Source organism: Larimichthys crocea, chromosome XVIII (genome assembly GCF_000972845.2).
Source record: "Larimichthys crocea isolate SSNF chromosome XVIII, L_crocea_2.0, whole genome shotgun sequence".
NCBI lineage: Eukaryota > Metazoa > Chordata > Actinopteri > Sciaenidae > Larimichthys > Larimichthys crocea.
Window position 1 is genome coordinate 1,957,880 of NC_040028.1, and position 22,365 is coordinate 1,980,244.

At 49.3% G+C, this 22,365-nt stretch overlaps 1 non-coding gene across 1 annotated transcript; it reads left to right on the forward strand.

Moving 5' to 3' along the window:
• Window positions 1–13,979: 13,979 nt before the first annotated feature.
• Window positions 13,980–14,061, forward strand: trnal-aag (transfer RNA leucine (anticodon AAG)). Its single transcript has one exon. It is a non-coding gene; the product is annotated as a tRNA-Leu (tRNA).
• Window positions 14,062–22,365: the final 8,304 nt, after the last annotated feature.

Consider the following 22,365-nt stretch of genomic DNA (forward strand, 5'->3'; position numbering starts at 1 on the left):
CGAAAAGGACGCCTTCAAATAAATTTATTATTATTATATTATTTATTATTATCTTTCAAATAACTAGAGTTAGCAGTCTTTTCTTCTTTCATTCAGATAATGTATTTCGTATCCAGTTTTTCGTCGCCAGTCAGTGGTTCAACCAGACTGCTGATGGGCCCTCGGAGGAGGCAAAGACCCTGACAACACCAGGTCTGGAAGGGCCAAACCCAAACAGAGGTGCTGGCAGGGCCACTAAGTTTGTCACTGGCCATTGTGGGAGACCCAGCTGACAGGTTCTGGTACTGGCTCACTGCCAGCTGCAGTTTGGCATGTTCCAGGCCAGAGATTTAGATGGCTCTGGGAGAACAGCCTTGGCTATGCAGTGTATTTACTGCACAGCATTTCCAAGGAAACTGTGCAGGCAAACCCTGTCTGAGAAAACAGCTGTTCCTGGAGTATACCTCTCAGATCAGGAGATGACGGTGGAACTGGAGAAGTTTAGCCGGAAGCCGGAGATGAGAGGAAGGCAAGACACTGGAACCAGGGCTGTTTGTGGAGTTGGGTTTAAGGTCGCTCCATGAAGGAAGTGTAGGACCAGAGCCAGAAGGCCCAGGCCCTCATCAATTACCTGAAGACTGCTGATGCCCGGCCCAACACCACCACATGGCCATTTCAACCTATGTGTTGAAGAGAGCACTGCAGCCTCACCCTCCCATCCTCAGCCTCCACTTCTGCTCACGTGCACCTGCAGCCTCCACCTCCCATCTCAGCCTCCCTTCTGCTCACGTGCACCTGCAGCCTCCACCTCCCATCTCAGCCTCCCTTCTGCTACACGTGCACCTGCAGCCTCCACCATCCCCTCTCAGCCTCCCTTCTGCTCACGTGCACCTGCAGCCTCCACCCTCCCATCCTCAGCCTCCCTTCTGCTACCGTGCACCTAGCGCCTCCACCCTCCCATCCTCAGCCTCCCTTCTGCACTGCACCTGCAGCCTTCACCCTCCCATCCTCAGCCTCCGCTTTGCTCACGTCCAGCAATTCCTGTGGCGCATGGAAGTCCACTGAAATCTCTGCTGGCCGTGGGACAAATCTGTCTCCTTCAGAGCTGGTGAAAAAATGACATCACCAGTTAAACTCCGTGAGTAGGAGTGTGAATTTTGAATTTCCCCTACAGCAATCCTACATGTATAGCTTGTACCGTTTTAACAGATTATACAAAATTGTCCACTTTTTTCCAGCTCCAGTACCGCAGCTCACCTCAAAACCCCGGCAGCTTTTCCCTTCTGGTAAGTATGCACCATCTTGCAGACATTTGTCTCTGTGTGTTGTTACAGTAGGCCTAATACTTTTAACCTTTCCTCTCCAATCTGCTGAATTGATGATGAGGAAATGGTATCTGTGCCGCGCAATGTGAGGCACAGCTAAATACAGGTGTGGATATGTACAAATGCAAATATGATGTGAATGTGTAGCGACAACACTAAGAATATTATTTTATTCTTTTTTTCTACGTTTTAAACATATTTTTATTCCAATACCGCATAAAAACACATCAACCAGGATGCAAACCTTAAAGTGTACAAAGGTGTTTTTTGTGTTTTTTTGCTTAACTCTTAACTCACCAATGTGCCCTAAATCAATCACGGAATTTTACGCCTTTTTGTTTTCCACACCCTTTTTCACATTACACTCATGTCCCCTCATTCACACTTTGGCTCCCTGTGGACTGCTGGGATGGTGGACAGTCGTTGTTATAATCATTACAATAGTAGTGTTACTGGTGCTGTGTGCATGTTTCATATCAGTGGACATCATTAATACTTATGAATTAATTTTCATAATTTTTCACATTTGCTTCTTAATATTACTTAATATACTAATCTTAACATTGGTATTTCATTTAACATTAGTATTATAAACATTGTATTTTAACACTAGTATATTTTAACATTGTAGTATTATTCAGTTTCTTTCTGTAGTATTTCTGCACTGTGGCAGTTTGTGGTTGCTTTACTATCAAAACGACGTTCAACCTAATTCTGTTTTGCTGCCTGTTTGCTTAATTTTTCCTTCATCAGCTCTTGCAGCCACGGTGCCTCGTGAGGCCTGTGCTGATCCTCCACCAGCAGCTCTCCTTCACCAACCGCCAGCTGAGCTGCCCAGTCACTGGAAGGATCAGCTTCCACCTTGCAGCAGAGTGAATACGGCCACACACTGTTCAAGGCGAACCCTCGTACCGGCAAGCCAGAGCTAGTGTCACCGCTGAAGCTTTGGTGGTTCCTCCTCAGCCAGCTCCTTCCACACGCAGCCCCGCCTCCCTGACCACTTCTTCTGTTCCGTTGTTTTTGTGGATGCCCAGAAGATGTGGCTGTTTCCTCTGCCTGTGTTCGCCCAGCCTGCGGCAAGCACGACTAACGCTGCAGGGATTACAGAACAGTGCGGAAGGTGCTGGACATTGATGGGTGGTATGACCTCGCCACTGAGTACCTGGAGTGCAAACGCTGCTGCAAAAAGTATCCTGCTTGGTCTGAAGACATCTTAGGCCAGCTGGATATGGGCCACCGCAGAAGTTTCCAGCTTGCTCACTTACAGGTATTATAATTAATTCGTCCCGGCCTGCGGTGCATGTTCGAAGTGTCCTTGGGCAGACAATTGAACCACAAATTTGCTTCCCGAAGTGCTGTGCCATGTGTGTGAATGTGTATGAATGGTTAGCTCCAGAAAAAACTGTGCGCAGTGGCACCTGCATGGTAAGCCACATGCCATCAGCAGTGTATGAATGTGTGTGACACGGGGTGATAGATATGTAGTGTAAGCCTTATGTCGAAGACTAGAAAAGGCGCTATATAGTATAGTCCATTTACCATTTAAATATGTACTTCCATTTCATACTAAGTAACAGTTGTTAAATCCTCTTTTCTGAATAGGTCACTAGGTCACAAGAAGCTTGCCGGTGCTGCTGCAGGTACAGCTGCCTGGTGCACCAAGTCAAGGAAACGGTCGGTCAAGTCCTTGTCTCGGTCTGACAGCTGGTGGGGGAAAAGCGCTTGACACCATGGCAGCTGGCCTGGTGAAGCGGTACAGGGAGGCAGGTGAGGCGCCACCCAAGGTGATCTGTGGACAGAGACTGCTGCAGTCAGCATGCCCTTGTCGGGTGAAGGCCATGTTCGCAGGGTGGGATGGGCTTTAGTGCGCCTTGACATCTGGCATTTCATGCGGCCGTTTTGCTGCAGGCGTTACCACTGAGGCTCACCCCCTGTATGGCATCTTCATGGCACGCCTGTCCACTGCATTTTTGAGTGGGATCCGGAAGATGTTGCTGCTCTTCGCCGCGCCAAGGAAGGTGAGCTGGCAGCAAGAAGTGTTGGCCACATCTTGGAGGAGGCGGTGAGCGCTCACATCACCCGGAGGGAGTTGGCGCTGCACTGCAGGAGGAGGACCAGAGGGGTGGAGGAGACCACAGACTGATCGGTTCATGATCAGTCTGTTGACGTGAAAGCGGGAAGGACACTCTGGGTGTTCCTCTGCTGACCATGAACGGATCCAGCAGTATAGGAAGGAACAGCAGAAACACCTTGGCTGTATCCAAGACCCAGAGGACTTCCGCTCTACATTAAGACGGGCACCTTGAAAGAAGGCGGAGTGGAGCTGTGCTGCTACAGGTGCCGTGGCTCTACCTCCTGGAGTCCTTTCACCTCCATCTGAACAGATTCATTCCAGGTATTGCATACAATAATACCTAATATGCACATACTAGTTTTATACCTCTTTTTTTCTCAGTATGCCTGGCTTATTTTATAGATACTTCATATCTATGTAGTGAATGTCTTTTACAAATGTGACATGCTTTGTGTATTTCACCTTCAGGAACCAGTGCCAGTGATGCGCATTTCCAGGCGTATCTTCTGGAAGGGCTGATGCGCTGGAATGAGCCGGATGGAGGACGCCGTAAGGGAGCACCTTCCATCCGCTCCCTGGCAGTGCTCTGAGAGAGGCGTGGACCAGCTCAGCCAAAAGGTGCTAGGGAGATGCTGGGATGAGGCCTATCGCACCCTGGAGCGTACACGGGTAAATAATCCCCCATTCAACATGAAAAAGAACTCCTTATTGATATTTTTCTTTAATAACACTACACTACATTTATCATGTAAACTTTAATTTATTGAATATTAACAATACTTTCCTTTTTTCTGTTTTTTTTTTCCTAGGTGAATTGCTGGGAATGGAGTACTTGTACAGCCAGCTGGCAAGGAACTGACTCCAGTGCTCCAACACCGAGGAGGGGACAGGCTGGTGGAGGAAGTCAATGATGAGGACTTCCAAGATGAGGGCTTTGTCGAAGAGGCATGGAGGACATCACAGTCCTGTGCTGTATGAGGAGACCCCTCCGTGCTCTGCAGAGCAGGCCCTCATCATTAACAAGTCCTCAGGCCTCTCTCCTCCGCCGTCTCCACCTCAGGCCTCTCCCCCCGCCCTCTCCATCCAGCTTTTCTCTCCACTTCTCACCTCCGCCTTCTCCACCTCCGCCCTCTCCTCCTCAGGCCCTGCATCACCTGCATGCATCAGCGAGCTGAGGGCTCAGGTAAGACACTTTAATAACTATTTCTCCAATCTCATGACTTTTATTTCACAATATACTATTAATCAATTAATTTATTAGACAGTGATTGGACCCACTGGATCGCTGGGGGACAAGGTCCAGGATTGCGGTTTACCTGGTGGATCTCCTGAGGCTGCCTACATCACTGACCTGCAGGTGACCCAGATCATCCAGCTGTGGACAGCTCTCCCTGGGTTGACAAGCCGGTCAGCTACAGCCTCGCCATCAAGGCGCCTGATAAGGGCGCTTTAGCTCCGAAGCGGTCTGGGTCCCACCGGGTGTGGAGAGTGTCAAGCGTGCTTGATAGGACATCCTGGGGGTCCAGCACAGTGGCCCAGCACCAGCCGCTTGGTTGGGCCATATGCACAAGCTGTGCAGTGTGCACAAGTCGCCCACCAAGAAAGCTGGAGTCTCCACCCCCAGGTGGTCAAAAATCCTTGCAAACTACCACCACATCCGGGAACTGGTGCTCAACACTCCAAGGTTATGGCGGAGACCACGCTCCCGCTCTTTGAATAAATCAGAGGACACTCATTCAATGGTAGGTCAGGCACGTTATTTGGCAGCACTCATGTACCCCCTGGGAAGCCTTCAAATGCCCCCAGGGTACTAGTATCCCCATTTGAGAACCACTGGTCTAACACAAATGATCTTCCCTCAGGTTTCAACAGAGGCAGAAGACTCAGGAGATGAGTGTCCTGTCACAGGGATTGACTCCACCAGACCCGATTCCTGTGGGACACAGACCAGCTTCCGGCCCCAAGGAGAAACGGAGCTCCTTCCATCGACATTGTGCCCGCTGCACCAGTTTGTCCTCCCTCCTAACCTGGAGGGACAGGCTCCCGTCCCGGGCCGGCAGACGGCCCGCTGCTGCCACCAGGGAGCACCCCATCACACCCACCCCCACAGCACAGGCACTGCACAGCCCACATCAGCTCAGTCGGGGTACTTTGTCCCACACCCCGACAAAACGCTGTCACGGTGCTGAGCTCCTGGTGTCTCCACACACCGGTCCAGGCCCTGCTCACTTGGTCCTGCACCCTCTCATCCTGGTGTCTGCTTCACAGAGAAGAACAGGCGACGGCGGGCCCTTGAGGAGGAGGTGGAGTGCCAAGAGGAGGTATGTAGAGGGTGGCATACAACACTTGTGGCAAGTGTGGACAGCCCAAACAAAGACTTTGGCCATAGCCTATGGCAGCGCCACCTTTTGTCCACAGGCTCAGAAGGGAAATCTCTGGATGAGATGCTGGAGGAACAGAGACCAGAGCCTGATGAGGAGTACCAAGACAACTGTGTGTTGCCTACAGTGAAGCATGGTGTGGTAGCATCATGGTCTGGGGCTGCATGAGTGCTGGCAGCTGAGCTGCACTTCACTGAGGGAAACATGAATCTGTACTGTGACATTCCAACCCCATTGAAACCAACCCCAGTGTGGGCACGATACCGACCCCAAACACACCTCAAGATGACAACTGCCTTGCTAGGAAGCGAAGATGAGGTGATGGTGGCTCTCCAGACCTAGACCCAACACACACACACACAATAAATGATGTAATAAAAGGTTATGGGGGCGACAGAGTCAAGCCCACTCAAAATTTCTTTAGGATTTTTTCTAGTTGCTAATCTTGTTTGTTTGCAAAAAAAATACTGCAATGTCACATTTTCAGGGTTGTGTTGAATGATATACAGTTTTGTACTGACCAGTTTTATAGTCACTTATTATAGGAATCTTTCAGATAACTAGAGTTAGCAGTCTTTTCTTCTTTCATTCAGATAATGTATTCGTATCCAGTTTTTCGTCGCCAGTCAGTTGGTTCAACCAGACTGCTGATGGTGCCCTCGGAGGAGGCAAAGACCCTGACAAACACCAGGTCTGGAAGGGCCAAACCCAAACATGAGGTGCTGGCAGAGGCCACTAAGTTTGTCACTGGCCATGGTGGAGACCCAGCTGACAGGTTTCTGGTACTGGCTCACTGCCAGCTGCAGTTTGGCATGTTCCAGGGCCAGAGATTTAGATGGCTCCTGGAGAACAGCCTTGGCTATGCAGTGTATTTACTGCACAGCATTTCCAAGGAAACTGTGCAGGCAAACCCTCTGTCTGAGAACAAACAGCTGTTCCTGGAGTATACCTCTCAGATCAGAGAGATGACGGTGGAACTGGAGAAGTTTAGCCGGAAGCAGGAGATGAAGAGGAAGGCGAAGGACACTGGAGACCAGGGCTGTTTGATGGTGGAGTCGCTCCATGAAGGAAGTGTATGAGGACCAGAGCCAGAAGGCCCAGGCCCTCATCAATTACCTGAAGACTGCTGATGCCCGGCCCAACACCATCATGGCCATTTTCAAGACCTATGTGTTGAAGAGACGCACTGCAGCCTTCACCCTCCCATCCTCAGCCTCCACTTCTGCTACACGTGCACCTGCAGCCTCCACCGTCCCATCTTCAGCCTCCACTTCTGCTACACGTGCACCTGCAGCCTCCACCGTCCCATCTTCAGCCTCCACTTCTGCTACACGTGCACCTGCAGCCTCCACCATCCCATCTTCAGCCTCCACTTCTGCTACACGTGCACCTGCAGCCTCCACCCTCCCATCCTCAGCCTCCACTTCTGCTACACGTGCACCTGCAGCCTCCACCCTCCCATCTTCAGCCTCCACTTCTGCTACACGTGCACCTGCAGCCTCCACCCTCCCATCCTCAGCCTCCACTTCTGCTGCACGTGCACCTGCAGCCTCCACCCTCCCATCCTCAGCCTCCACTTCTGCTGCACGTGCACCTGCAGCCTCCACCGTCCCATCTTCAGCCTCCACTTCTGCTACACGTGCACCTGCAGCCTCCACCGTCCCATCTTCAGCCTCCACTTCTGCTACACGTGCACCTGCAGCCTCCACCGTCCCATCTTCAGCCTCCACTTCTGCTACACGTGCACCTGCAGCCTCCACCGTCCCATCTTCAGCCTCCACTTCTGCTACACGTGCACCTGCAGCCTCCACCATCCCATCTTCAGCCTCCACTTCTGCTACACGTGCACCTGCAGCCTCCACCATCCCATCCTCAGCCTCCACTTCTGCTACACGTGCACCTGCAGCCTCCACCCTCCCATCCTCAGCCTCCACTTCTGCTACACGTGCACCTGCAGCCTTCACCCTCCCATCCTCAGCCTCCGCCTTTGCTTCACGTCCAGCAGGATTCCTGTGGCGCATGGAAGTCCACTGTGAAATCTCTGCTGGCGCGTGGGACAAATCTGTCTCCTTCAGAGCTGGTGAAAAAATTGACATCACCAGTTAAACTCCGTGAGTAGGAGTGTGAATTTCCCCTACAGCAATCCTACATGTAAAGCTTGTACCGTTTTAACAGATTATACAAAATTGTCCACTTTTTTCCAGCTCCAGTACCGCAGCTCACCTCAAAACCCCGGCAGCTTTTCCCTTCTGGTAAGTATGCACCATCTTGCAGACATTTGTCTCTGTGTGTTGTTAACAGTAGGCCTAATACTTTTAACATTTCCTCTACAGACTCTGCTGAGATTGATGATGAGGAAATGGTATCTGTTGCAGCGCAATGTGAGGCACAGCTAAATACAGGTGTGGCATATGATACAAATGCAAATATGATGTGAATGTGTAGCGACAACACTAAGAATATTATTTTATTCTTTTTTTCTACGTTTTAAACATATTTTTATTCCCAATACAGCATAAAACCACATCAACCAGGATGCAAACCTTAAAGGTGTACAAAGGTGTTTTTTGTGTTTTTTTGCTTAACTCTTAACTCACCAATGTGCCCTAAATCAATCACCGGAATTTTAACGCCTTTTTGTTTTCCACACCCTTTTTCACAATTACACTGCATGTTCCCCTCATTCACACTTTGGCTCCCTGTGGACTGCTGGGATGGTGGACAGTCGTTGTTATAATCATTACAATAGTAGTTGTTACTGTGTCTGTGTGCATGTTTCATATCAGTGGACATCATTAATACTTATGAATTAATTTTGCATAATTTTCCATTTGCTTCTTAATATTACTTAATATACTAATCTTAACATTGTGGTATTTCATTTAACATTAGTATTATAAACATTGTATTTTAACACTAGTATTATTAACATTGTAGTATTTATTCAGTTTCTTTCTGTAGTATTTCTGCACTGTGGCAGTTTGTGAGTTACTATCAAAACCGACGTTCAACCTAATTCTGTTTTGCTGCCTGTTTGCTTAATTTTTCCTTCATCAGCTCTTGCAGCCACGGTGCCTCGTGAGGCCTGTGCTGATCCTCCACCAGCAGCTCTCCTTCACCAACCGCCAGCTGAGCTGCCCAGTCACTGGAAGGATCAGCTTCCACCTTGCCAGCAGGAGTGGATACGGCGCACACTGTTCAAGGCGAACCCTCGTACCGGCAAGCCAGAGCTAGTGTCACCGCTGAAGCTTTGGTGGTATCCTCCTCAGCCAGCTCTCATCCACACGCAGCCCCCTGCCTCACCTGACCACTTCTTCTGTCGGCCGTTGTTTTTGTGGATGCCCCAGAAGATGTGGCTGTTTCCTCTGGCCTGTGTTCGCCCAGCCTGCGGCAAGCACAGACTAACGGCTGCAGGGATTTACAGAACAGTGCGGAAGGTGCTGGACATTGATGGGTGGTATGACCTCGCCACTGAGTACCTGGAGTGCAAACGCTGCTGCAAAAAGTATCCTGCTTGGTCTGAAGACATCTTAGGCCAGCTGGATATGGGCCACCGCAGAAAGTTTCCAGCTTTGCTCACTTACAGGTAATTTATAATTAATTCGATCCCCGGCTCCTGCGGTCTGCATGTCGAAGTGTCCTTGGGCAAGACACTGAACCACAAATTGCTCCCGAAGGCTGTGCCATCGGTGTGTGAATGTGTATGAATGGTTAGATCCAGAAACTGATGAGCAGTTGGCACCTTGCATGGTAGCCAATGCCATCAGTGTATGAATGTGTGTGAATGGGGTGAATGAGATATGTAGTGTAGAGCGCTTTGAGTGGTCGGAAGACTAGAAAAGGCGCTATATAAGTATAGTCCATTTACCATTTAAATATTGTACTTCCATTTCATACTAAGTAACAGTTGTTAACTCCTCTTTTCTGAATAGGTCACTAGGTCACAAGAAGCTTGCCGGTGCTGCTGCAGGTACAGCTGCCTGGTGCACCAACGTCGGAAACGAGTACGGTCAAGTCCTTGTCTCGGTTCTGACAGCTGGTGAGGGACAAGCGCTTGACACCATGGCAGCTGGCCTGGTGAAGCGGTACAGGGAGGCAGGTGAGGCGCCACCCAAGGTGATCTATGTGGACAGAGACTGCTGCAGTCAGCATAGCCCTTGTCGGGTGAAGGCCATGTTCGCAGGGTGGGATGAGCTTCAGGTGCGCCTTGACATCTGGCATTTCATGCGCCGTTTTGCTGCAGGCGTTACCACTGAGGCTCACCCCCTGTATGGCATCTTCATGGCACGCCTGTCCACATGCATTTTTGAGTGGGATCCGGAAGATGTTGCTGCTCTTCGCCGCGCCAAGGAAAGTGAGCTGGCAGCAAGAAGTGTCGGCCACATCTTGGAGGAGGCGGTGAGCGCTCACATCACCCGGAGGGAGTTGGCGCTGCACTGCAGGAGGAGGACCAGAGGGGTGGAGGAGACCAGCAGACTGATCGGTTCACTGATCAGTCTGTTTGACAGTGAAAGCGGGAAGGACACTCTGGGTGTTCCTCTGCTGGACCATGAACGGATCCAGCAGATATGGAAGGAACAGCAGAAACACCTTGGCTGTATCCAAGACCCAGAGGACTTCCAGCTCTACATTAAGACGGGCACCTTGAAGAAAGGCGGAGTTGAGCTGTGCTGCTACAGGTGTGCCTGTGGCTCTACCTCCCTGGAGTCCTTTCACCTCCATCTGAACAGATTCATTCCAGGTATTGCATACACATAATACCTAATATGCACATACTAGTTTTATACCTCTTTTTTTCTCAGTATGCCTGGCTATTTTATAGATACTTCATATCATATGTAGTGAATGTCTTTTACAAATGTGACATGCTTCTGTGTATTTCACCTTCAGGAACCAGTGCCAGTGATGCGCATTTCCAGGCGTATCTTCTGGAAGGGCTGATGCGCTGGAATGATGACCGGATGGAGGACGCCGTAAAGGGAGCACCTTCCATCCGCTCCTATGGCAGTGCTCTGAGAGAGGCAGTGGACCAGCTCAGCCAAAAGGTGCTAGGGAGATGCTGGGATGAGCACTATCGCACCCCTGGAGCGTACACGGGTAAGAAATAATCCCCCATTCAACATGAAAAAGAACTCCTTAATTGATATTTTTCTTTAATAACACTACACTACATTTATCGATGTAACCTTTAATGTATTGGATGAAATATTAATAATACTTTCCTTTTTTCTGTTTTTTTTTTCCTAGGTGAATTGCTGGGAATGGAGTACTTGTACAGCCAGACTGGCAAGGAACTGACTCCAGTGCTCCAAAACCCAGAGGAGGAGGACAGGCTGGTGGAGGAAGTCAATGATGAGGACTTCCAAGATGAGGGCTTTGTCGAAGAGGGCATGGAGGACATCACAGTTCCTGTGCTGTATGAGGATGACCCCTCCCGTGCTCTGCAGAGCAGGCCCTCATCATTAACAAGTCCTCAGGCCTCTCCTCCTCCGCCGTCTCCACCTCAGGCCTCTCCCCCTTCGCCCTCTCCATCACAGCCTTCTTCTCCTCCACCTTCTTCACCTCCGCCTTCTCCACCTCCGCCCTCTCCTCCTCAGGCCCCTGCATCACCTGCTGATGTGGCATCCAGCAGTATGTCTGACGAGGCTCAGGTAAGACACTTTAATAACTATTTCAATCCAATCTCAATGACTTTTAATTTCACATATTACTATTAATCAATTAATTTATTAATTGATTAATTATATACAGTGATTGGACCGCACTGGATCGCTGGGTGGGACAAGGTCCAGGATTTAGCGGTTTACCTGGTGGATCTCCATGAGGCTGCCTACATCACTGACCTGCAGGTGACCCAGATCATCCAGCTGTGGACAGCTCTCCCTGAGGTTGACAAGCAGCGTGTCAGCTACCAGCCTCGCCATCAAGAGCGCCTGATAAGTGGGCGCTTTAAGGCTCCGAAGCGGTCTGGAGTCACACCGGGTGTGGAGAGTGTCAAGCGATGCTTGATAGGACATCCTGGGGGTCCAGCACAGTGGCCCAGCACCAGCCGCTTGGTTGAGGCCATATGCACCAAGCTGTGCAGTGTGCACAAGTCGCCCACCAAGAAGTCTGGAGTCTCCACCCCCAGGTGGTCAAAAATCCTTACAAACTACCACCACATCCGGGAACTGGTGCTCAACACTCCAAGGCTTATGGCGGAGACCACGCTCCAGCTCTTTGAGATAAATCAGAGGACACTCATTAAATGGTAGGTCAGGCACGTTATTTGGCAGCACTCATGTACCCACTGGAAAGCCTTAAAATGCCCCCAGGGTACTAGTATCCCCATTTGAGAACCACTGGTATAACACAAATGATCTTCCCTCAGGTTTCAATGGAAGCAGAAGACTCAGGAGATGAGTGTCCTGTCACAGGGATTGACTCCACCAGACCAGATTCCTGTGGCAACAGACCAGCTTCCGGCCCCGAAGGAGAAACTGGAGCTCCTTCCATCGACATCTGGCCTGCTGCACCAGTTTGTCCTCCCTCCTAACCTGGAGGGACAGGCTCCCATCCTGCGGCCAGGCAGACGGCCCGCTACTGCCACCAGGGAGCACCCCATCACACCCACCCCCACAGCACCAGGCACTGCACAGCCCACATCAGCTCAGTCGGGGTACTTTGTCCTCAACCCCGACAACACGCTGTCACCGGTGCTGGTAGCTCCTGGTGTCTCCACACACGGTCCAGGCCCTGCTCCACTTGGTCCTGCACCTCCTCATCCTGTGTCTCGCTTCACAGAGAGGAACAGGCGACGGCGGGCCCTTGAGGAGGAGGGTGGAGTGGCCAAGAGGAGGTATGTCCGAGGGGTGGCATACAACACTTGTGGCAAGTGTGGACAGCCAAAAAACAAAGACTTTGGCCATAGCCGTTATGGCAGCGCCACCTTTTGTCCACAGGCCTCAGAAGGGAAATCTCTGGAGGAGTGGCTGGAGGAACAGAGACCACCTAAATAGACCGTGAACTTGTATATAGTGTAAATAGTGTATATATTGTGTGTTTGAGTACAGTGTACAGTATGTGGGTACATCCAGTGTCCAGTGTATGTGGCGACAGCCTGATGAGGAGTACCAAGACAACTGTGTGTTGCCTACAGTGAAGCATGGTGGTGGTAGCATCATGGTCTGGGGCTGCATGAGTGCTGGCAGCACTGAGCTGCACTTCACTGAGGGAAACATGAATCTGTACTGTGACATTCCAACCCCTTTGGAAACCAAGCCGCAGGGCACGATACCGACCCCAAACACACCTCCAAGATGACAACTGCCTTGCTGAGGAAGCTGAAGATGAAGGTGATGGTGGCTCTCCAGACCTAGACCCAGTGGAGCACCTGTGAGGCATCCTGCAGCAGGAGAGGTGGAGGAGAGCAAGGTGTTCAACGTCCACCTGCTCTGTGACATCATCATGGAGGAGAGAGAGGGAGGGGGACAGCTTGTGTATACAGTTACACAAGCTGTCCACTGACTACTTTAAGTTATAAAAAGAGTCATTTCTACAGTGTTGTCCCCTGAAAATATGTAATAAAGGTTTTTCAAAAATGTGAGGGATGCACCCTCTTTTGTGAGATTATATATATATATGTGTGTGTGTGTGTGTGTGTGTGTGTGTTCTTTTGAGTATTTATTTATTTTAGATCTTGTGTTCCCCTGTTCCCCTAATTCCCCTGTCTGAACCTCTCGATCGCATGGCGACAAGCATTGTGGGACAAGCACAAACTAAAAGGCAAGCCAGTGCCGCTCGTTTTGATGCCCCGGCTGCTGTTCTTCAACCCAATATTAGAGAAAATGAGCAGAGTGGCGCAGCGGAAGCGTGCTGGGCCCATAACCCAGAGGTCGATGGATCGATGCATCCATCTCCAGCAAATGTTACTGCCCCATGAATGCCTCTTCTTAGAAGAGCTAGTCTGTGCCAGTGACTTTCAGACCTGCATTGATGATTCTTTGAGGGATTAGGGAAAAGTCAGAAAAAAGAAGTTTACTGCAAAGTCAAGCAAGTACTTCACTTTGGATCTTGTGTTTGTCAAGTAAAATGTATTCTGTTTTTAGTTCTTGAAAAAGCAGCTGGCAGTATCGTTCTCCTGTGTCTGCCCCCCTTGACTTAACTAATACTCCAGGTATCTTCACAGCTCAGTCCTTGACATGTCAAGCATGGACGCTGGAGGAACACCTAATCTTTTCAGGTAGTGTGGCCAAGTGGTCTAAAGTGCTGGATTAAGGCTCCAGTCTCTCCGGAGGCATGGGTTCAAATCCCACCACTGCCACTTCAGCTATATGTCAATGTGATGGCCTCATATATGCTCAAAAGGACTGTGTGCTCCTCTCAGTCAACTCAAGTGTTACATGTAGAGACTTTGTCTGGCAAAGCAAGTGAAACTGTTGTCTCACTGCCTCAGTTAGCAGAGAGGGGCAGTACCTTTCCCACTTTGTAACATCATCATTTGAAGTTTCACTTTTCTCTCATAATTTGAGAGCTAGGCAGGATGCCACGCCGGGCCGTCACCATGGAAGCTTCACCTCACAGACGCTGATGCTTTCGCTTTAAGCTGCCACATCAATAAGCTGCCTTGTCGTATAAGACCACGTGCAAGGAAACATCCCATCCCCAATGTTCATGGAAGCGCATGACGCCAGTCTAAAGCAGAGTAACAACCGTAGGATGAAAACAAGGTGCTCCTGGACAAGCATGGACTAAAGAGAAACCCCATGCTTCTCAAGAAGGTAGCCCGCACAACTAGATTTCGGAGGATGTTAAACGACTGCCAATAATGGCCCTCGATGGATGGATGCGACCTTTGACTTTATTCCCATAGTTTAGAAAAAACCAAAGGCCAACTCAGAGCAAAGTCTGGAAGTTGCTGTGTGCAAGGTGTGAGTGGACGAGCGAGAAAGTTTAGGAAGGATTTTAAATTCTATTCTTGATTTTACAGGTAGCCAATGCAAAGAAGCCAAAATGGAACAAATATGATCTCTGCTCTTGGTTCCTGTCAGTACACGTGCAGCACCATTCTGAATCAGATGCAAAGTCCTCGGAGAGTTACTAGGGCCGCCTGATAACAAGGAGTTACAATAATCGAAACTAGAAGTAACAAATGCATGGACTAGTTTTTCTACATCCACTTGAGACAAGACTAACTTTGGTGTACATGGAGGATTTGTCATCAACATGTCCAAAATGAGATCGATCTGAAAAATAAGACTTGAACCATCGTAGTGTGGTTCCTTTAATGCCAGTAAGATGTTCAAGTCTTTCTCTGTGTGTGTGTGTGTGTGTGTGTGTGTGTGTGTGTGTGTGTGTGTGTGTGTGTGACAGAATATACATGAAAGCATTCTGTAGAACCTTCCATACCTTTGTTACATCATCATTCTAGAACCTTGTCAGAACCTTATATTACAGGCTGCAGTCAGTGAACACACAGTCAGACACAGCTTCAGTAGTGAATTGTAGTTGGACTGGGCACTTTAGAAAGAAACAGCATCTCAGACATTAAGACAGGATTATTTTCAAGGAGATGAGCATACGCTATAAAAAGGTTCAACAGCAGATGGACAAGATTCAACAGCAAGAAGGTAATCATATAGCTAGTGTGCGCGCACACACACACACACACACACACATTATACTTAGCAGTACACATAATTACTGCGTACACAAACAGTATACTCAGCAGTACACATATTTATTGCACACACACTCGCACAATAAACTCAGCAGTGAACATATTTACTGGACACACACACACATTGCGCTCAGCAGTACATGTATTTATTTCATACACAGACACAGTATACGGCAACTAAAAGGAAACCCCATTACTGTTATTTTGATGCCCGAGCAGCTGTTCTTCCAATGGAACAACTTCACCCCAAGGATCTCACCACAGAGCCTGCACAACCAGATTAAGGACTAAGTTTAATGACTACCATTATAAGAAGGTAAGGTTGCTGACTTTATTGAAGGTCTGATGTGATGTGCTGTGGGTCTGATCTGATGTGATGTGTGTCTGATCTGATGTGCCGTGGCTCTGATCTGATGTGATGTGGGTCTGATGTGATGTGATGTGCGTCTGATCTGATGTGATGTGGGTATCGACTGTGCCAGTGACACCAGGGGAGCTCAGGCAGGACAGAAATCTGGACAACAGGAGAGAAGTAGTGTGAGTGGAAGTCAAGAAAAGTCAAAACACCGGACAATTAATGTACAAATTGACTTGTGCTGGGCAAACTGTGCCGTGGGTCTGATCTGATCTGATGTGGGTCTGATCTGATGTGATGTGACTCTGATCTGACGTGTTGTGGGTCTGATCTGATGTGATGTGGGTCTCATCTGATGTGATGTGGCTCTGATCTGATGTGATGTGGGTCTGATGTGATGTGATGTGCATGTGATCTGATGTGATGTGAGTCTCGACTGTGCCAGTGACCCCAGGGGAGGTCTGGCAGGACACAAATCTGGACAACAGGAGAGAAGTAGTGTGAGTGTGAGTCAGGAGAAGTCAAAACACCGGACAATTAATATGTACAAATTGACTTATGCTGGGCAAACTGTGCCGTGGGTCTGCTCTGATGTGATGTGGGTCTGATCTGATGTGATGTGACTCTGATCTGATGTGTTGTGGGTCTGATCTGATGTGATGTGGGTCTGATCTGATGTGATGTGGGTCTCGACTGTGCCAGTGATGCCAGGGGAGCTCAGGCAGGACAGAAATCTGGACAACAGGAGAGAAGTAGTGTGAGTGGAAGTCAAGAAAAGTCAAAACACCGGACAATAAATACGTACAAATTGACTTATGCTGGGCAAACTGTGCCGTGGGTCTGATCTGATCTGATGTGTGTCTGATCTGATGTGATGCGACTCTGATCTGACGTGTTGTGGGTCTGATCTGATGTGATGTGGGTCTGATCTGATGTGATGTGGGTCTCGACTGTGCCAGTGATGCCAGGGGAGGTCTGGCAGGACACAAATCTGGACAACAGGAGAGAAGTAGTGTGAGTGTGAGTCAAGAGAAGTCAAAACACCGGACAATTAATATGTACAAATTGACTTATGCTGGGCAAACTGTGCCATGGGTCTGATCTGATCTAATGTGGGTCTGATCTGATGTGATGTGACTCTGATCTGATGTGTTGTGGGTCTGATCTGATGTGATGTGGGTCTGATCTGATGTGATGTGGGTATCGACTGTGCCAGTGATGCCAGGGGAGGTCAGGCAGGACACAAATCTGGACAACAGAAGAGAAGTAGTGTGAGTGGTAGTCAAGAAAAGTCAAAACACCGGACAATAAATACGTACAAATTGACTTATGCTGGGCAAACTGTGCCATGGGTCTGATCTGATCTGATGTGGGTCTCATCTGATGTGATGTGTGTCTGATCTGATGTGGCGTGGGTCTCATCTGATGTGGCGTGGGTCTGATCTGACTCTTGACTGTGCCAGGACACAAATCTGGACAACAGGAGAGGAGTAGTGTGAGTGGGAGTCAAGAGAAGTCAAAACACTTACGGCTTACGACGTCTGCGGTCCGAGCGTGGAATGTGCTGAGCTGATGGAATCGATCAAGAGAGTGAGAGAGAGGTAGAGAGAGAGAGAGAGAGAGAGAGAGAGAGAGAGAGAGAGAGAAAGATTACAGAACTGTCTATTTTATCACTCCACTACCACCGTATTTTTTTTCTCAGTCCCAACAGAAAGTAACAAACCAGAGGGTTCTGAAACTTTCTGGAACATTCTGTCGTTGATCTGCATGTGTGGTTTATTGCCCCACCACTGCCATATCCTTTCTCAGTTCCAACAGAAAACCTGGCATGCCGCCAAGTAACAAGCCAGAAGGTTCTGGGACTTTCCAGAAGATTCTGTGGTTGATCTGCCTGTGTGGTTTATCGCGGTGAGGCGGTGGCGAGGATGAGCAGCCCTACGTAGGCGTGCAGGTCGATCTCATCCATCTGCTTCCAGCTGTCTCTTCCATATTTCCTAAGACCCTCGCGATAATGCTCCTCCAGCATGATTTTGTCTATTTCTGGTGTGAGGAAGAGGCGGAATGTTGAGATGATATCGCGAACGTTGGAAGCCACATAGGCCATGGGCCCCGGTGGCCAGGGCTGCTTCTGCTGCAAGGGTATCGTTTGATACGGTGTAGAGGACCAAGTTATTTTCCCGTTTCTTGACAGGAATGTCTCTGGTGCAACAAGAAGGTTTTCTTCTTCGTCCCCTCCTTCTTCTTCTTCCTTTTCTTCTCCCTCTTTTCCTTCCCCTCCTTCTTCATCTCCCTCTTCGCCTTCCCCTCCTTCTTCTTCTTCCGAGGATGATGTTACATTTTCCTGCTCTGATGGGGTGTATTCTTCTTCTGATACATCCTCCTCTTCAGAGCAAGGCTCGCCTGACAAGCTCTCTTCTAGGGCATTTTTGGCAGTGAAACACCTCGCCACGGACAGGTTGTTCATGGCTGCCGACTGCCTCGTGTTCTACTGTTCCCCGTCCTCCTCTCGTTCCCCTCCTCCTCCTCCTCCTTGGAGTCGGCGCAAGGTTTGCGAGACCGTGTCTCTCCTAGGGCCTTTTTGGCAGTGAAACGCTTTGTGTTCTCCTCCTGTTCCTCCTCATCCTCCTCTCTTCTCTCCTCCACCCTTCCCCTGCTGCCGTTGCAGCTGCCTCATCTTCCTATCCTCTCGCTCTCGCCGTTGCCAAATGCTTTCCTCACGCTCTCGATTCCTCTCCTCTTCCTTCCTTCGCCACCCCCTCATCCTCCCGTCCCCTCGCTCTCGCCGTTGCGAGGCGCTCTCCTCTCACTCTCGATTCCTCTCCTCGTCCTTCCTTCGCTGTCCCGTCATCCTCACGTCCCGCTGCTCTCGCCCTGGCTCTCTTAGCCATCGCGTAGAGCTCCTCCTCTCCTCGCCCCGCAGCTGCGGCTTTTTTTTTGTGTGATGTTCCCCTTTACATTCTCTTTCTTCTTTGGAAAGTAATGATGATGATGATGCTGATGAGGAGGAGGACAGATATTATTATTATTATTATTATTATTATTGTCATCATCAGTAATAAATGACATAATACCACTTACCTTCTTCTTCATCTTCATTTTCTTCACACGGCGAGCTGGAAAAAAGCTGTTGTAGGAACCTTTGAGCGGTAATAGGTCGCGCTGTCATGGTTGTTTGCTGTGGGCTTGCTGTGCGGTGACAAGGGCAAGCGAACGCGACAAGGAAAGAGGACGGGAACAGCAGAAAGTACAAGGCAACGAGGAACATCAACGACCTCCTCGTCGCCGTCACGTTTCGCTGCCGCCGAAGCGGTCCCGGAGGGACCAGCTCTCGCCCCAGCGAACCTCGCTCACACCCGAGGAGGAGGAGGACGATGGAGGAAGGGGATAGGGCAAAGCGAACCGACAGGAAAGAGGACGAGGAACGCACGACGAACAGGAAAGGAACAGGAAGGGAACATCAACGACCTCTCGTGCCGTCACGTTCGCGCCGCGAAGCGGTCCCGGGAGGGACCAGCTCCCCCAGCGAACCTCGCTCGGACCTCCGGGAGGAGGAGGACGATGAGAGGGGATAGGGCAAGCGAACGCGAAGGAAAAGGAGGACGAGGAACATGGATGAAGGAGGCGGCCGGTCGTCATAAGAACCTCTCCTCACAGAAAATACAGAGCGAACGTGGTGCAAAGAATGACAGGTGAGTACGAAGCAAGAAGAGGAGTAGGAGGAGGGGAGAAGAGGAGGAGCAGGAGAAGAGAAGTGGAGATGAGTGAGAGGTGACCGGTCGCCCAGAACAACCTCTCCGACGCAAGATGTTTTTCGGTCCCCGGAGGGACCAGGCTTGCCCCAGCGAACCTCGCTCAGACTCCGAGGAGGGGATAGGGCAAAGCGAATGTGAGAGGAAAGGACGACGAGGGACGAGGAACAGGAACGAGGAACAGACAACGACCTCTCGACCTCTCGACGCAGACGCGTTTCGCTGTGCCCGAAACGGCCCGGGAGGGACCCAGGCTCGCCCCAGCGAACCTCGCTCAGACTCCGTGGAGGAGGAGCAGGATGAATGAGGAGGGGATAGGGCAAAGCGAACGCTGGGAAGGAGACGCGGACCATGACGGGAACGGAGAACGGACACGAAGGAGGTGGCCGGATGTCATGAAAAGGACGAGCGAACGTGGTACGAAGCAAGAAGGGAGGAGGAGGAGGATGGAGAAGGAGAGAAAAGAGCAAACAACCTCTCTGACGCAAGATGTTTTCGCTGCAAAAAAGGGTAGCTGTCGTGGAAAGGACGGGAGGAGAAAAGGAGAGTGAAAAAAAAATAAATAATAATATAATAATAATAACACGTACTAATATCAACCCCCGTTCCACCGCCACGTTACCCGTCTCTGGCACCTCTCCTGTTTCACTTTTCTCTGTTCAGGAGTGAGCAATCTGATGACACACCCATCTAAATCTTTAAACACTATTTTCCTCCAGCATCTTGAAATGCCTCAACTTTCAGCCAAAAGGCGTCAATGGCCTCTGGTCACTTGAGAAGCCGGCTGATGCAATGTTTTCTCAACTGGCTCTCCCAAACATCCACCAACAAGAAAAAACTCAGCGGCAAGTCTTTCACTCCTGGCCTGTTTACTGATGACATCACCACATCCAGTTTGCGGAGGCATTTTCCATAGATTCAAAAGACGCATTTGATACTGCACCAGCATTCTTTTAGAAAGTCAAAACAGCTCACGGAAATTCTGTCCTTCCACTCCGGTGCAACGTGCTGGCTTCCAGTGTGCTGTTGGAATGAGGAGCCCAGGTCTGCATCCTGGTGTGAGAGGTAGAGGCTGGATACTTAAGGTCAGTTGCCTGAGACGACTGTCATTGTTCATACGCAGTATGCTGGGCTTCACAACTCTCCCAATGTCGACATGTACACCTGTCAAGATCCCTAAAACACCCAGCGTGTCTCCCGTTCCAGCTGGAAATATTTGTTTACAGTTTTGATTTCCATCACATGGGCGGAGGAAGTGCATCTACAGACTGTTGGATTTGCCACGGTACATGTCATTCAAAAGCCTGGCTGCATAGCAGTGTTCGGCACTTTAAAAACAAAGCGTAAGTGAGCTTGAGGGCATTTCCTGCTCAAAATTCTTTCGATGCAGTCGACATCACCAACCAACGGGTGAGCTGGGGGATATGAATTTCAGAGGACAGCCACCGTCATTGATGGTCTTGTAGACACTGTTATAGTCACCTGGCGTTTTGCGGAGTGTGTGAACCAGTTGTAGGTTCTTATCATATATTCCACATTGCTTGGAAGAAGTTGCATTGCCTTATGAGCCACTATATCCAGTGAGTGGCAAACGCAGCGAATAAGCTGCAAACTAGGCTGCTTCTGTTTGAGCAGTGTGAAAATGGAGTGATGTTTTCCGACCATAACACTGCACCATGGTAGCAACCCCACCATATGGTTTGATGTCCAGGCCACATTCACTCAGGAAAGAAACGACGCATCTGATATGCCCTGAGCATCAGCACTGAGAAGATCAACAAGCCCCAGGTAAGTATGACAAACTTGTGTGGTTTCTGTGATGGTACTTCACACAATGCAGAGGAGTTTGTTAACTGATAATCAGTAGTTTCGTCCAGATAGAGGAATATGGAGACTCACCAACATCTTCTTTAACTCCTCTCTGAGATGTGGTGCCAGAACAGATGTGATGACAGCTGTACCTTTGTCCTGTACATCTTGAACGCTCCCATCCCTCTTGGAGTATATCTGACAGATCCTGAATGGCATTGATGGACGTGTGGCAGGCAACATTGGTTGCAATCCTAAGTTCACGACGTTTCTGGTCGTCTTTGACTGTGCCCGCACCTCCACCAGATCCCACCACTAGTACAGCAAAAGATTTCACACTTGGTACACAGCGGGACTTGTGTTTTTTTGTGGCGCCATGTTCTTTCAATCATTAAGTTGGGCTCTTATTTCTGTGTTACAATATTTGCAACAGGCTTTAGAGTCATCTCTTGGGACAGGTGTGATCCAGTTTTTAGGTCAGGGTCGGTTTCCCATTCCTTCCTGTAGGATTTTTTATATTTTCCCCACTCGCATGATGCTAACGGCTAGGTCACCCGCTTCAAATTCAGCGCCGCTACTTTTTTTTTTTTTTTGTTTTGTTTGTTTTTTTAGCGCCACTACTTGTGTGACTTTGCTGTCGCTGAACTGACGTCACGTCGTCACCTTAAATTCAAGCTGCCACTCATTGAATACAACTCATGTATTTATTTATTTATTTATTTATGATTTCACAATATTTAAAAAGCTGCCTAATGTGGACATAAGCAGCCCAATTTTTGTTCATCCGCCCAATGTATTTTTTTCCGGAAAACCGCCCAATCTGGCAACACTGGACATGGATACATTATAATTCTGAAAAATAAAGAAAATGTTTTCCTCTGTCCTGCATCTAGAGTTGAAAACTTTGGATGGAGAAGAATTGATAATTTTGTGTAAATAAGTACACCATTAAGGATCAACACATAAGCACAATACAACTTCTAAAAGAATCAATAAAATGACAAATAATGAATTAGTCCATCCATAAGGTGTGAT